The sequence below is a fragment of the Prosopis cineraria genome, unplaced genomic scaffold, assembly GCF_029017545.1.
Source record: "Prosopis cineraria cultivar Desert tree isolate PC_DT_omini unplaced genomic scaffold, ASM2901754v1 PC4, whole genome shotgun sequence".
NCBI classification, from domain to species: Eukaryota; Viridiplantae; Streptophyta; class Magnoliopsida; order Fabales; family Fabaceae; genus Prosopis; species Prosopis cineraria.
The window spans coordinates 14,984,115-14,998,249 of record NW_026555335.1 but is presented as its reverse complement, the minus strand read 5'-3'; the positions used below and the strand labels follow the sequence as shown (position 1 = coordinate 14,998,249).

The 14,135-nt window shown below is 29.9% G+C and overlaps 2 pseudogenes; both read left to right on the top strand.

The window, feature by feature from the left end:
* Positions 1 to 789: 789 nt before the first annotated feature.
* LOC129307651 (uncharacterized) lies at positions 790 to 6,110 on the top strand (annotated as a pseudogene).
* A 2,309-nt stretch (positions 6,111 to 8,419) lies between these two features.
* On the top strand, positions 8,420 to 13,602 carry LOC129308867 (class V chitinase-like; annotated as a pseudogene).
* The last annotated feature ends 533 nt before the right edge of the window (positions 13,603 to 14,135 follow it).

The following is a 14,135-nucleotide window of genomic DNA, read 5'->3' as shown; positions in this document are numbered from 1 at the left end:
TCTATAATTTTAAGATAAATTTAATGGGTTAATGGTCCTCTCTTAATTTTAGTGTGGTTGAGAATGACTTAAAACATGAGCAGTTACTTATTTACTCTACTAGTTTTTTATTATTAGACACATTTTAAAAATATTTTTTTTGTCTTTAATATAAGGCACATTATGAGGTATTAATCACATTTTTTTAATATTATTTTTATTTAAACTTATTAATTATGAAATATAATGTAAATTTAAAAAAATTTTATTTAATCAAGAGTAAAAGTAAAATTTTATTTTATTTTTAAATAAATTAATAATTTAACTAGTATTTCTTGATTTTAGTGAGATAAATAAACATGCCTTATAATAAAAAATGAAGTGAATACTTCTTTTAGTTTAAAATATATGACACTTTAACCAACTTAATAAGAATTAAGAAAAATAGTTAAACTTGGTTTAAATGATTGAGTAAGTAATAGGTTATTATACTTTTCAAAATTTCCTTTTTTAACTAACTTAACAATAATTAAGAAGAGTAGTTAAAATTGATTTAAATGATTGAGGAACTAAGAGGCTATTATACTTTTCAAAATTTCCCTCTAATTTAAAATCAATATATTTTAATTACATTTACTTTCTTTTTTATATAATTTGCTTCCATAATACATTTAATGAAGACAATTGGGGAAAAATTTTACATAGTCTCTTTCCATTTTGACCTAATGTTGATTTATAAAAAATATTTTCTATTTTAGATCAAGTGAGTATTTTTTTTTTTTTTTAATAGAAGGAAACAGGAGCATCGTGCTGCCGAAGGATCATAAAAGTCAAAAGCTAACTCTGCCCTCCCCATGATAGGCGCGTTCCTTCACGCGCCTACAATCTCTTCTGTTCGCTGCTGTTTGAATTCGTCGGTCAAGCCCAACCTCTCTCCCTCTTCCATGGCCGCGTCTTCCGTTCGAATTGCCATCGTTGGTGATGTGGTAAGCCTCCGTTCGTTCCATTTGGGTTTTCTGACATGTCTACTGGAAAACCTTCTTTTCGTTGACAAATTTTCTTTCCTTCATCATTTTTCGTTTCTCTCGTTTGCCTACTCGGAATTTGGGGTTTTTGTTACTGAAGCATGATTGTTGGAACTTGCAAGAAGATTCAAAGGCACTTCAGTTTTTGCAGGTACTCTTCTTTATTTTAAAACTTTCTAGTTTTCTTCCCTTATTTCTGTGCTGACTTAATTCTTATTTGCATTTATTCTGGCGTGTCAATCAACCTTATACGTGTGTGTTTATGGTCAAATAGAATGGAAATCGCGAAACCTGAAGATTATATGCTACTTTGGTGACTTTCGAACCCCATAAAACACCTAAACTTTTTTGTCAGTTGATACGAGGCAAATTATATAATCCTTCTAGAAAATCGATAGATGTTCCTGTGATCTACTGGAAGTTGGTTAAACACACACACACACATTTTACGAGCTGGTTAGCTTTAGTTAGAAAAAGGGAGAATGATGGTTGTCTAAGATAAAAGCTTGGTCACAAAATTGGGAAATAACTTTAATTACTTATTGTCTGTGCAAATAAGGCAGATAGAAGGGGAAAACGCATGGAGCGAAGGAAAAAAAAAGAAAGGGGGGATCCAAAGAAGAATGTAGTGCAGTAGTAGTGCTATTAGCTGTTTAATATAAATGTTCAAATTGAATTTAATCATGTGATTTTATTTAATGCTGCAACTTTTGTTTGCTCTATATAAATATTCAATATAAGCATTCGATGCATATTCCATCTTTCATTCTAATATGCACTTATATTGAAGTGCAGCCAGATTTGGTGCTGTTTACAGGCAAGTCTCAATTGTTACTGCTTATCAACCTATCAATTTAGGATTTTTCTCTTTTAACATATGTGAGTGCCTTTGCTTCCTCTTTGATATTGTAATTGCTGAGGATAAGCCAGTGGACATGTGTGAAGAATCTGTGTCCATATTGCAGACTGACAACCAGGGCATTTCTCTGTTACATGTGTAAATGACTCATGAGTTCTTTATTTCTATTATTAGCATTGATTAACAGACACATCGAGAAGTTAACATGTCAGTGCAGCCAAGTTTGGCTTTGTTTGAGATTAACCATTATTTGTTTTTGCTTCTTTGTTCTACAGTCAATCCCTCTCATTGTTTTTATTATTTACTTCTTGTTTAAGATTTTCTATTGATTTTTGTTAGGTGATTTTGGTGAGGAGAATGTTGAACTTGTTCAAAGTGTTGCAAATCTTGAATTTCCTAAAGCAGTTGTATTGGGAAACCATGATGCCTGGTTTACCCATCGGTTTTCAGGAAGGTAAAGTTACATTTTTCTTGAATCATAATGATAGGTAAATAAAGTGAGAAGTTGAAGTTGTTAAGTTATTTAAACCACCCAGCTGTTGATTAGATTATGAACCTAATTATAAATGGTTTTTTTTTATTGGTGGGAGAATGAGTTTTGATTGTTGAAAGTGCAGTCATCTTGAATGTGTGTGATTGAGTGGGTGCATGCACACGTGTGTCCATGTGTGGGTATGCATGCGTACATTTGTCGTGCCTTTCGGCTGAATCTTTGCATGAAGTATTTGCACTGATAGGTCCATGAGGTTCCGCTCTTGCACCTCAAAATCCTCCATGAACAATGGCACATTAACAGCTCGAGAAAGTGGGGCGGAGGGAGGGAGGGAGGGGGATTCACTTACAACTATCATGGGCCAGTTTTACAACCAACATGAACCATTTACAATTGGGTTCATCAGGAACTCAGCAGTTGAGTGGTTTAAGAGTAACTTAAATACTTCGACTTCTCACTTTATTAACCTGTCACAGTGTATTGCATACTTTTGTATTACATAATTTTGCTTTGTCCAGAGTTTGTGAAATTAGCTTTTTGCTCGAGGGTTTGCATGTTTTCTTTTCTGATTGGATACAAGAGAATGAACTTTACAATGTGGTCCAGCAAAAATTCAATCCCCTGAGACACACAAAAATCAATCCACCCTCCCCCTTACGTGGTTGAGCTTGTACATGAGGATAAGTTGATGTAACTTTTTTGTGTATGATATGTTTAAATTAAAAGTTCTGAATTATATTCATTGCTTAAACTAATTGTTTCATTTGAATGTTAGCAAGAAGGATCGAGTTCAGCTCCAACTAGAGTGGTAAGCTAATTATTTAGTCATCCTATTGATTCTGGAAATTTCTTCTCCCTTCCATCAAATTAACTGTTTCCTTTTTAATTATCCTTTTTTTCTTCAAATGTAATTTCATGTAAAGGTTGGCCAGGTTTTTCATATTTTGGTTAAAAGTTCATCACTGAAATGCCGTGTGGTGGTCTTCCATGTGGCACTTCATTTCTTTGACAGTTAATAACTAACTTCTTTCAGAATTTGTGTGCTATTAAAATATGATTGATTAGTAGACCCGTATAAGTTAAGTTTATCTAAAAAAACATAGTATAGGTATGCTGCAAGTCCATGTGCAACGTTTTTGGTGATAATAAGAAAATATGGGAAGTAATTAGAAAGATCTATCGGTTGACTTTCAAGTGATTGGTTTGGTCAGCAACTCGAAATTTACACATGAAGCCTTTTAGGGTACCCTTTTTGAATGGCACTGCCAACTTTGAAAGTGATCAATTATCAGAGAAGAATACTGACAACTAAAAGTCTTCCCTAGTCCAAACTACTTATTCCCAGTCATGATGCTTTACTTTTAGGATATCTCATCCAGTGCTCAAATTGTTGTAGCATGAGAAATATAATGACAATTGAATATACCAATGTGATATGTAGCCTTGGTGAGATGCATGTGGCTTATCGGAGTTCTGACTTTCCTCTGATAAAAGTGAGCGTTGTTGGTGGACGACCATTTTCTTGTGGTGGAGAGCAGTTATACCGGAAAGAACTTCTGTCTGCAAGGTGAGCTGCAGAAGAAAAACAAGTATGAACAATTGGAATATTAGAAATCTCTGTCCTTGTAATTTTCTTTTCTTCTGGGTCGCTTCTAGACTACTCCTAAATGATATTTTTTGTCTGTGGTTAGTCTTGCTCACAAGGAATCCCTCCAACCCTCCCCCGTCTTCTTCTCTTCCCACATAGTATTTCTGAATAGAATGCCTATTAATTTCCACCTCCTGTTTTAATCCCTATTAAGCTTCCCTTCTCCAATTTGATCACTTCTAAATATTAGTTTTAGGATTATAATATTTGGTCATAATGTTAAATCTTGATGTATCTAATGCTTGATTCACTTGTACGAGCACTCTTGTTTTAGCTCACTAAAGTTTCTAAACTTCTTCACTGGGGATAGAATAATGGTATAGTCAAATGGCTTCTTGTGCTTTTTGATATGAATTCTGCTATGAAGAGCTTTACAGTTAGTAAAGCTTCCATTTTAGCCAAAATTCAACCTGTTTAATATGAGCTTTCTCTTAGATATGGAGTGGAAAACATGGATGGGAGTGCTAAGAGAATTCACAAAGCTGCTCTTGGCACACCAGAGGATCATTTTCTTATATTACTTGGTCATAATGGACCAACAGGTGCGTCGACATTTCAATAGCTGAAACTTGTGATCCTCTCCGTTTGTGTTATGTACTTTGTCAGTGTACTTTGTTTTGTGACTCACAATCCAACATAAAAGGGGTTTATGGATTTATCCTTTGTGCAGGTCTTGGTTCTGATGTAAATGACATCTGTGGTAAAGATTGGGTATTTGGTGGTGGCGATCATGGTGATTCAGGTAACATATTCTTTAGGCCTCCACTCTTTATTTAGGATAAGTCCTGTGTTTTTAGCAGTCATAGTTCAAGTTCAGTCTGGATGGTTCTATTCATTGAAAAGGCTTCAATAATCTATTCTACTATGTGTCGATCTATTGAATCATACGAGTGAATCTGCTAGCCCTTTTGCATTTAAGACATTTAGGAGAGAATGTTATGCTATTATCTCACTTTAATTGCTATCTCTTGGATATTTAAGATTGCCATGTTTGGCATGACAGTTAGTCAAAGAAATGAGACATTCCATATTTTTAAAATGGAAAAATTGATGAAGTTGAAAGTGGTGTTGTGTTACATCTTTATTGTTTACCATCCAAATGGGGTTTCATTCTTTATCACTTGGACATCGTCGATTATCGTCAATATCCTGATTACAGGCATCTTAGACATCACTTAATATTCAAAATAATCCTCATTAGAAGAGGTGCCTGCAAGTAATGCTTGGTTATGTCTTAAACATGATTGCTTTTAATAGGAGAATATCTATGTGCAATAAAAAAAAAATTCAAAAAAAAAAACAAGGTCTAGATGACAGTGTACCAAAAATCCCCCAAATATGATGGAGATAGAGATTCAAATGCTGTTTTTCACTCTAGATTATTATCTTTGTCCGACAGATCTAGCACATGCAATATCATTGTTGCAAGAGAACCAAGTGTCTGTTCCATTGGTTGTGTTTGGTCACATGCATAAAGAGCTTGCCCATGGCAATGGCTTGAGGAAAATGATTGTTGTTGGCAATGACAACACTATATACTTGAATGGGGCCATTGTTCCAAGGGTCAAAAAGTTAGTTAATGATGGCAAGAGGAACTTCTCATCCCAGAGGTAAACGGTACAATGCGAGGCTTCACGTTGGTCGAGATCGTAGGAGGAAGAGTGACTAAGATTGCAGAATCATGGGTCTCTGTTGTGGAAGATAGAGCTGCACTAGAAGAAGAGAACATTTTATTTCAATGCAATTGAGGATGAGCACAATTCATATAGAAATCTGTGCAAAAAACACATTTATGAACCACTTTTGACCTCTGCAGGATGAATTGTGCTTCGATACTGTAATTTCTGATCTTAATGGTGGTCTAGGTGCTTCTATGTACTCTCTCTCTATTTTTTGGGCCAAAATGCTTCTATGTACTCTGATGAGCACTTCTCATGAACTCACGGAGGAGACATTCTGGTGTCAGTGATGGAACCCTTCGTTTGTAAAATTCAAATGGTATATAAAAAAATGAATAGAACGGGTCAATAATTAATTAAATTGATAAATAAAATATGTTTTTGCTTTTGGCCAGCGATAAATAAAATATGTCAACACATGTTGTGATGGGAGTTATTATGTTGCTCCACTTTTGTTTCAATTCAAATAAGCTAGGCATCAGTTTCATATGCATACATAAGACAAAACAGAATCTTGGGAAGCCTGCACTTAGTCTTGTAAATAGTGTGGCGGTCTCTCTCTCCCTCCCTCCCTCCCTCTCGCGTCTATAACAAGTTTTACTATTATCAACGGTAATCACTATTTTTTTTGATGCTATTTATAAGATTTTCTATCCAAGTTATAAGTTATATTATTAAATTTTTATTATAAATTTTTTTATCTTCCATTAAATGTTAAAGAAAAAAATATGTTGTTAAAATATGTATATTTATCATGGATAAAATTGAGAACTTGTGAAATTTTGAGATAGAGTTAATAAATTTTAAGGTATTTTTTAGTTTTAATAAAATATGTTGGAAGTGATTCATACATAAGACTAGACAAGTATTTCATAACATATTTTTTTTATTAAAATTGCAAATATGAATGAAGCCAATTAAATATAATTTGGAATTTTAATTTTTAAGAAGTGAAAGAGAAAAAGATATAAAAGGATAAGGAGTGAACTAAACAAGAATAATTTTAAAATAACATTTATTAATAAATTATTATTTTGCGCATAATATTTTATATAGGGAGAATGGCGGTGATGAAGAAAGTCTTCGTTTTTATGGTCATTTATTAAGATATTAAAAATTAGACTGACCATTAAACCAGGTATTGACTCAACTATTAATGATTAAAATTATAGTTGAATAATAATTAAATTAATCATAAATAAAGTATTTTATCAGACGGATTAAGATATTGGTTTAACTGCTAATTCTAATTCTATACCATGTCATTTAGTCAAGTAGACGTGAAGACTTTTCTTATCCAGCAGCGTATTCAGAATTGACTAAACATAGTAAACGCAATGCTTTAACCGCGTCATCATTTAATTCTATTTATGTCCTATTTGCCTAATTCTAAAATTTCAACACGCATACTCCCTCAATTTGAAGCAACTATTATATATATATATATATATATATAAATAATGAATTCTAATAAAAAGAAGGATAAATTGACTCATTAGTTAAAAAGAATTTTGTACCCAAAAACATAAATTAAATTTTTAAAAATTTGAGAGTGTGACCGATTTATATTGATATATAAGAGATTTGTAATTAAAAATTTAAAAATTTATAAAGGATTTATCATTGATATACAATAATATATCATTGATAAATATAATAAATTAGCGATAATATAAAATATAATGAATGTTAGATTGTTTACTTGATTTGATTCTATAATATGGATTGTATTTGCAAAAGCCCCTAAAAAAATGAAATTGGAAGATTAATATGTTTCTTTTTACTTTTTTCTCAATTTTAAATTGATTTTTTGTATTTTATTTTATTTTACTCAAGTTCTTATAATTTGATTGATTAAATATGTTAATTCTAAGAATTAAAATGTTTAATTTTTTTCTTTTAAAAAAATAAAAATAAATTTTTTTAATATTTTTATTTAAAGGTTATACTACCCTAAATAACAAAAAAGAAAAGAAGCAATCCACTTCTAGGGTAGAAAACGAAGACCAACAGGCAAATTAGAGCATATTAATTTGAAGCATCCATTTGAAAAGTTTTATCAGAGATTCAAACTTGATCAATAAAGTAACATTAAATGGTTTTGAAAAAATTAATCATTTAATTCTTATAGTTTTGACCTAATTGTAACTTAATTTCTGAACTCTGACTCATTATAACTTAGTCTCTAAAGTTTTGACTTAATTATAAATCAGTCCCTAAACTTTGCTCATTGCAATTTAACCTCTGAAGTTTTAATCTCTTAAATATTAATTCCTATATTTTAAATAATAAAATTATAAAAATTAAAAATATTTTAAACTTTAAATATTTATAAATATTAAAAGAGTTTAGTAATTTAAGATATTAGTAAAAAAATTTAAAATATTTTGAATTTATATAATTTTATTTTTTAAAATAAAGGGACCAATATTTAAGGGATTAAAACTTCATGGACTAAATTGCAAGAGACAAAGTTTAGAAATTGATTTACAACTAAGTGAAAATTTTAGGGATTGAGTTATAATGAGTTAAAGTTCAAGAACTAAGATACAACTGGATCAAAACTACAGAAACTAAATGATTAATTTTTTCAAATATTTTAAAAACTAAATTTGGCTAAACCACACAGTACAATTGAGTTTCTAAGAAGTTATTAAGTATGTTCTTCATGTCAATTACAATTTGATCTATTGGCATGTTCTTGAAAGTGGACTTTTATCACGTAATTTGACAAGAATGAGTTCTCCCGAGGCCATAGGGAAGATCCAGGGGAATCCATTTGTAAGGACGATAATTACGCAAGCAATTTCAACCATTACCACTTCTACAAATATATATATATATATATATACTCTTTTTGTTAAAAAAATATAAAATATTTTTAATCAAATTTCACTCTCAATAAGTAGTTACTTACTTTTAAACTAACTCTATCTTTTTATATTTATTTTTATTAAATATCTTATAATAAATATAAAGTTATTATCAATAGGGATATTTTTGAAAAAAGAAAGGCAATGATTACACCTTAAAAGATTAAAAATACTTTAAATTTTTTAACATTAAACTTCTCAAAAAATATTTTATATTTTTATACGGAGGGAGTATATGACAAATAAGTTGTGCAATATCATTTATAATTTATGAATTTTAATTTTTTTATATAATTATCTAATTTGATTAAATTAAAGTATTGTTTGATGTAAATAAAAATAGTCCTCTCAAAAGTACTTTTTTTACTTTCACATAAATTTGAATTTGACATCTTGTTCTTGAGTATTCATGGCTCTTCTCACTAGAACCAACTGCTGATGATTATCTATTGTTAATTTTATAAATTGACATATTGTTCAGCATAGCGCACACAATTTGGCGAAGGTATTCTATTTATGATGAACAGATATATTTATGTTGTCTCTATGTTCATTGATGAAGGAGAGATTGAGATATGCATGATTGACTTACACGAAGATGACATTTTTAGAACCACTATAAGGTAAAGAATGGAAATGGAAAACGTAGGAGTTTTAAGTTTGCTTTTTAGTACAATTTGGGAAATTTATTTATCAAAGAGCTACAAATGTTATCTGATCCAGAGAATTTTATATCAAAATATTTCTGATACGAGTGATTTCTATTTCATTTTTTGGTCCCATCGTGCCAATTATGAGGATGATGACTTGAAATAAAGCATCAAACAACTCCAATTTTCCAACTCACACCTACTAATCAGAGCAAAGCTGGAATTTAATAATAAACGGTCCGAAATTAATATATATTATAAAATTTTCATAAACTTTAAAGAAATCAAAATTTTAATAATATCCATATAATATTAAAAATAAGAGTTAAGAAATAAAAATATCCAAAAAAAATTTGAGGAGTTTTTGGTCTATCAAAATTAATAATGGTACAAAAATATATATTAATTTTATAAAATAAGCTAATCATCCCTTATCCATTAAACTCAAATCCTTTGTATCTTTATTGTATAACACTTTCAATCATTTTACGTATTTTAAAAAAGAGTTAATTTTTTTTCTTGATATCATAAAAAAGTGATATGTACTTTCATTCCTATCCTTAATTTTGAATAACAATATAACTATATTAAATATTTTCATTCTAATCAAAAAGAGTTAAAATTGAAAAATTCATTTAATTATTATAAAATTTTTTATATTTTAGACTAAAAAATATTTTTAAAAGGTCTTTTATAAATAAAACAGAAGAAAGCATATCCTTATAATTACACTGTTAACATGAAACTATTTTACCAGCTCTTTTATAAAGTAAATAAGCATTTGTAGTTGACTTAGCGTGTGTTTGGATAGGAGTAATAATCAATTTTAGAGTTTAAAATTGATTTTTTGAGCCAAAATATCCAAACAATAAAAAAAAAAGTTAAAAATTGATTACTGGCTTAAACACTTTTTTCGAAAGCTCTCTTAATCAGCTCTTTGGAAAAAATAACTCAAAAATATTGGAAAAAATTACAAAAAAAGGCCTAAAAAAATTATAAAAAAAACACAACATTAAATAAAAATAAAACTAAACTCTCTTCTCTTATCTTTTTTTTTTCAATAAAATTTAAACTTTATACCCTCAAAAACTTAATTTTTTATATTTAAAAATTAAATTATATAGTAATTTATATGACTAAAATTGATTAGGATTAAATTATCTAAATATCTTCAATTCTGTTAAAATTAATTTTAAAAAAATAATATTCAAACAAATTGTGTTATAATATAATTAATTATGATTAAAATTTATTACTTAATTAATTATTTTTATAATTTATTATACTTTCTTAAATCGAACACTTAAATATACAAAAGTTCCTAAGAAAAGCTAATGAATATTCCCACATCTTAACCCTAAAAAACTATAAAATTTTAGGAGAGTGTAGCCTTTGCTAGTCCCTCTATCCCTGACTACCATTAATTAATAGTACTTGCAACTTGTATTGTAGAGATTTTTTACACGGCTTAAAAGCCTCATGATAAGGGGTAACATAGTTATGTTACAGTGATCAAACTCCAACTTGAAAAATATCTTTCCCTCTTGGTCTCACCCTCTCTCTCACACCATGGCTTTCCTAAAAGTTTCCATTTCTGATAATACCTTGCTTTGTCTTCATCCTCCAAGTCAGCTTCTGTTCTTCCCAATCTGTCGCCAAAGGAGGTTACTGGAATTCAGACAGTGGCCTCGCAGCTTCAGACATTGAAGCTTCCTATTACACACACCTCTTCTGTGCAGTCGCAGATCTTGATCCCACCACTAACACTGTCACCATTTCTTCTTCCAAAGCTTCCCAATTCTCATCCTTCACTCGAACAGTTCAACGCAAGAACCCTTCTGTTAAAACCCTCTTGTCCATTGGTGGGTGGACTCGCTGTGAGTTCAAGCTTCTCTCAAATGGCGAGCAGTGCCAGTTCTCGCAAATCATTCATTGACTCTTCCATCAAACTTGCCAGAAGTAACAACTTCCATGGAATTGACCTCGATTGGGAATAACCATCTTCAGACACAGACAGAACCAACTTTGGTTCTCTCATCAGAGAGTGGCGATCTTCTTTACTTGCAGAATCAAGATCCTCTGGAAACGCAGTGTTGCTGTTATCAGCTGCAGTGGCTGGATCAGACCAGATTTCGTCATTGAACTATTACGCATTTCTGGAGATTGCGACAAACTTGGATTGGATCAACGTGATGACTTATGACCTGTTCATACCAGATGGGTACCCGAATGAGACACGGCCACCTGCTCCATTGATGAACCCAAGACGACAGTTCAGTGGAGACGAAGGGATTTCGAAATGGAATAAATCGGTTCCACCAAAGAAATTGGCTCTAGGTTTGCCATTTTATGGGTACAAATGGAGATTGAAGAACCCTAACAATGGTGGCTTGTTCGCAGCGGCGGCGAATCCTGCGGTTGGAGCTGTGAAGTACAAGAATATTGTCCCATTGGGTGCGAAGGTGTGCTATAATTCGACGTATGTGACGAATTACGCGCAGAAGGGATCGGATTGGTATGGTTACGATGATACTCACAGCATTTCTGCAAAAGCTGCTTATGCGAAACAAAGAGGATTGCTTGGATATTTTTGTTGGAACGTTGAACAAGACTTTAATTGGATTCTCTCCAAAACTGGTCAGTGATTCAACATTTCAATCCGTTGTCATCATTTTTTGTTTTTGTTTTTGGTTTAAAATCAACATTTTTTTTGTTTACTGAATCAACCTTTACAGTAAAACTTTTTTTAACAAGTCATCCATCAATATACAACTCACTTAAACTTTTATATAAAAAAAAAAGTAATTCATAAAACATTCACATCACACCAGTTCTTCAGCCCAGAAAAAAACAATAGGCTCATTTATAATTGTTGGGCCCTCAAATAATATTTTCACACCCTTGTTTAATTTAAGCGTAAAAAATTAAAGAACTTTTATATAGAATGACTTATGAGCTGTTTAAGTTTTAAGGCTCAGACTGAAGTTACTTATTTAAGTCTATATTTAGTTTAAGCCTAATATTTTGAAGTATTTTAAATTTTTTATTAAATTTAGACTTTTAAATGTGTGTGTACTTTAAAATTATGATTTATATCATTTATTTTAGATTTTAAAAATTATGAGTTATATTTTAGATAATAAATATATGATAGTATAATGTCAAACATAATTTTAAAAATATCAGCCCTAAGCCTAATAAATTGAGGCTGAACTTAAAAAAAAAATTATTGATTTTAGAATAAAAAGGTTTTAAGGCTTGATTTCAAATAATCCAAGCCTATACAACTTAGATAGCCCACTGTTTACTAGCTCTTCACTGATGCTTTAAATTTTAAAGAACATGCCTATTTTTTTTTATATAAATTTTGAAAAATAATGAGAAATTATTTTTACTAAATCGGTATCAATTTTTAAATAAAAATATATTAAAAAAACTTGATAAACTATTTTCTGCTGAACTCGATAAAATTATATCAATTCTACTGTGAGATACTATACTTTTCATTTGTTAGCACATTTGGTATTGAAAAAAGAAAATTATACAAGATTGTATTTTTGAAAAATTATACATTTAATCTTTTAATTTTGCACTAAATTTCACTTGTTTTAAATTATTTTTATTCTTAACTTTGAAAAAGTAATAAAAAATTATTTGCCTCGTCTCATATACTGTGAATTTGCTTTACAAAAAATGCTTATACATGAAGTCGAATTCAGAATTTAATCACTCTATAGCACTAATAAAATCAAATAAAAAGTAATTTTTTTTCTTTCAATTTTCACATTATTCAGTTAAGAAATAAATGTGTATGGTTTTTTTCAGAGATTTTCTAAACAATACTATATCTTTTTTTTGTTTAACTAAAAAAATCAGAAGACTTAAAAAAAAAAGAAAGCATTAAAAAGATTGAAAACGTTAAAAAAACATGAAACCTTTCATCTTATTTAAAATTTTAAAATATTTAATAAAATAAAAAAATTAAATTAAAATTGTAAAATTGTCCCTGTTCACTCAAAAAATCAAAATAGATTTTGATCAGAATAGCCAGAACGCAGAAAGACAAGTTCAACATTTCAATTTGATTATGCTCTGAATTTTTATTTTTATTTCTATTTTTTTACATTTTTTGGAGGTGCTAATAGATTTCTTTTCATTGTACTGGCAGCTTCTCAAACATGGGGATGATAGATTCAAACTGCAATTTACTATTTAAAGTGAAAGCTGAGATCTAACACGTGGCCTGATAGGATTATGGGAGTTACGTTGCTCCACTTGTTTTCAAGTTCAAATAAGAGAAGTGTCTTTTGCTCAAAAAAAAAAAAAAAAAAAAGAGAAGTGTCAACCTATCATCTATCAATATATAAAATAAAACTAAATCTATTTGACCTACTCAAGGGATGTTTGCATATATTTTTTTTTAAATCATATTTTAAATTTATAATTTTTTTTTGATAGAATTCTTAATTAAGTTTGGCATGTAATGCAAGGAGAGTTGTGCAAATGATAAGATGGCCTCATGTGTCCTCGTACCTAGGCATCGGACTGCCAACTAGTGTTAGGCCCAATCTCGGTTAAACATATGTTTGTATATATATCTGGTAAGACTTATATATTTAAGAAAAAATATAATTTTAAATTCATATATTTTGTTCACATTTTGTTATTGATCTTTATATTTTTTTTAGTATTTTTGGTCCTTGTATTTTTGTTTTTTATTATTTTAGATTCCTTCATGAATAAAGTATAGGGACCATGGAATTCATGGAGAGACATAAGACAATGAAAAATAAAAATACAAGGATAAAAAACATAAAAAAAAATACAAGGATAAATAACAATATGCGAGCAAAGTATAGAAATTTAAGATTATGTTTCCTTCATATTTAACGTACTTCCTTCCAATCAAAACAAAACAAGTGGACTTTA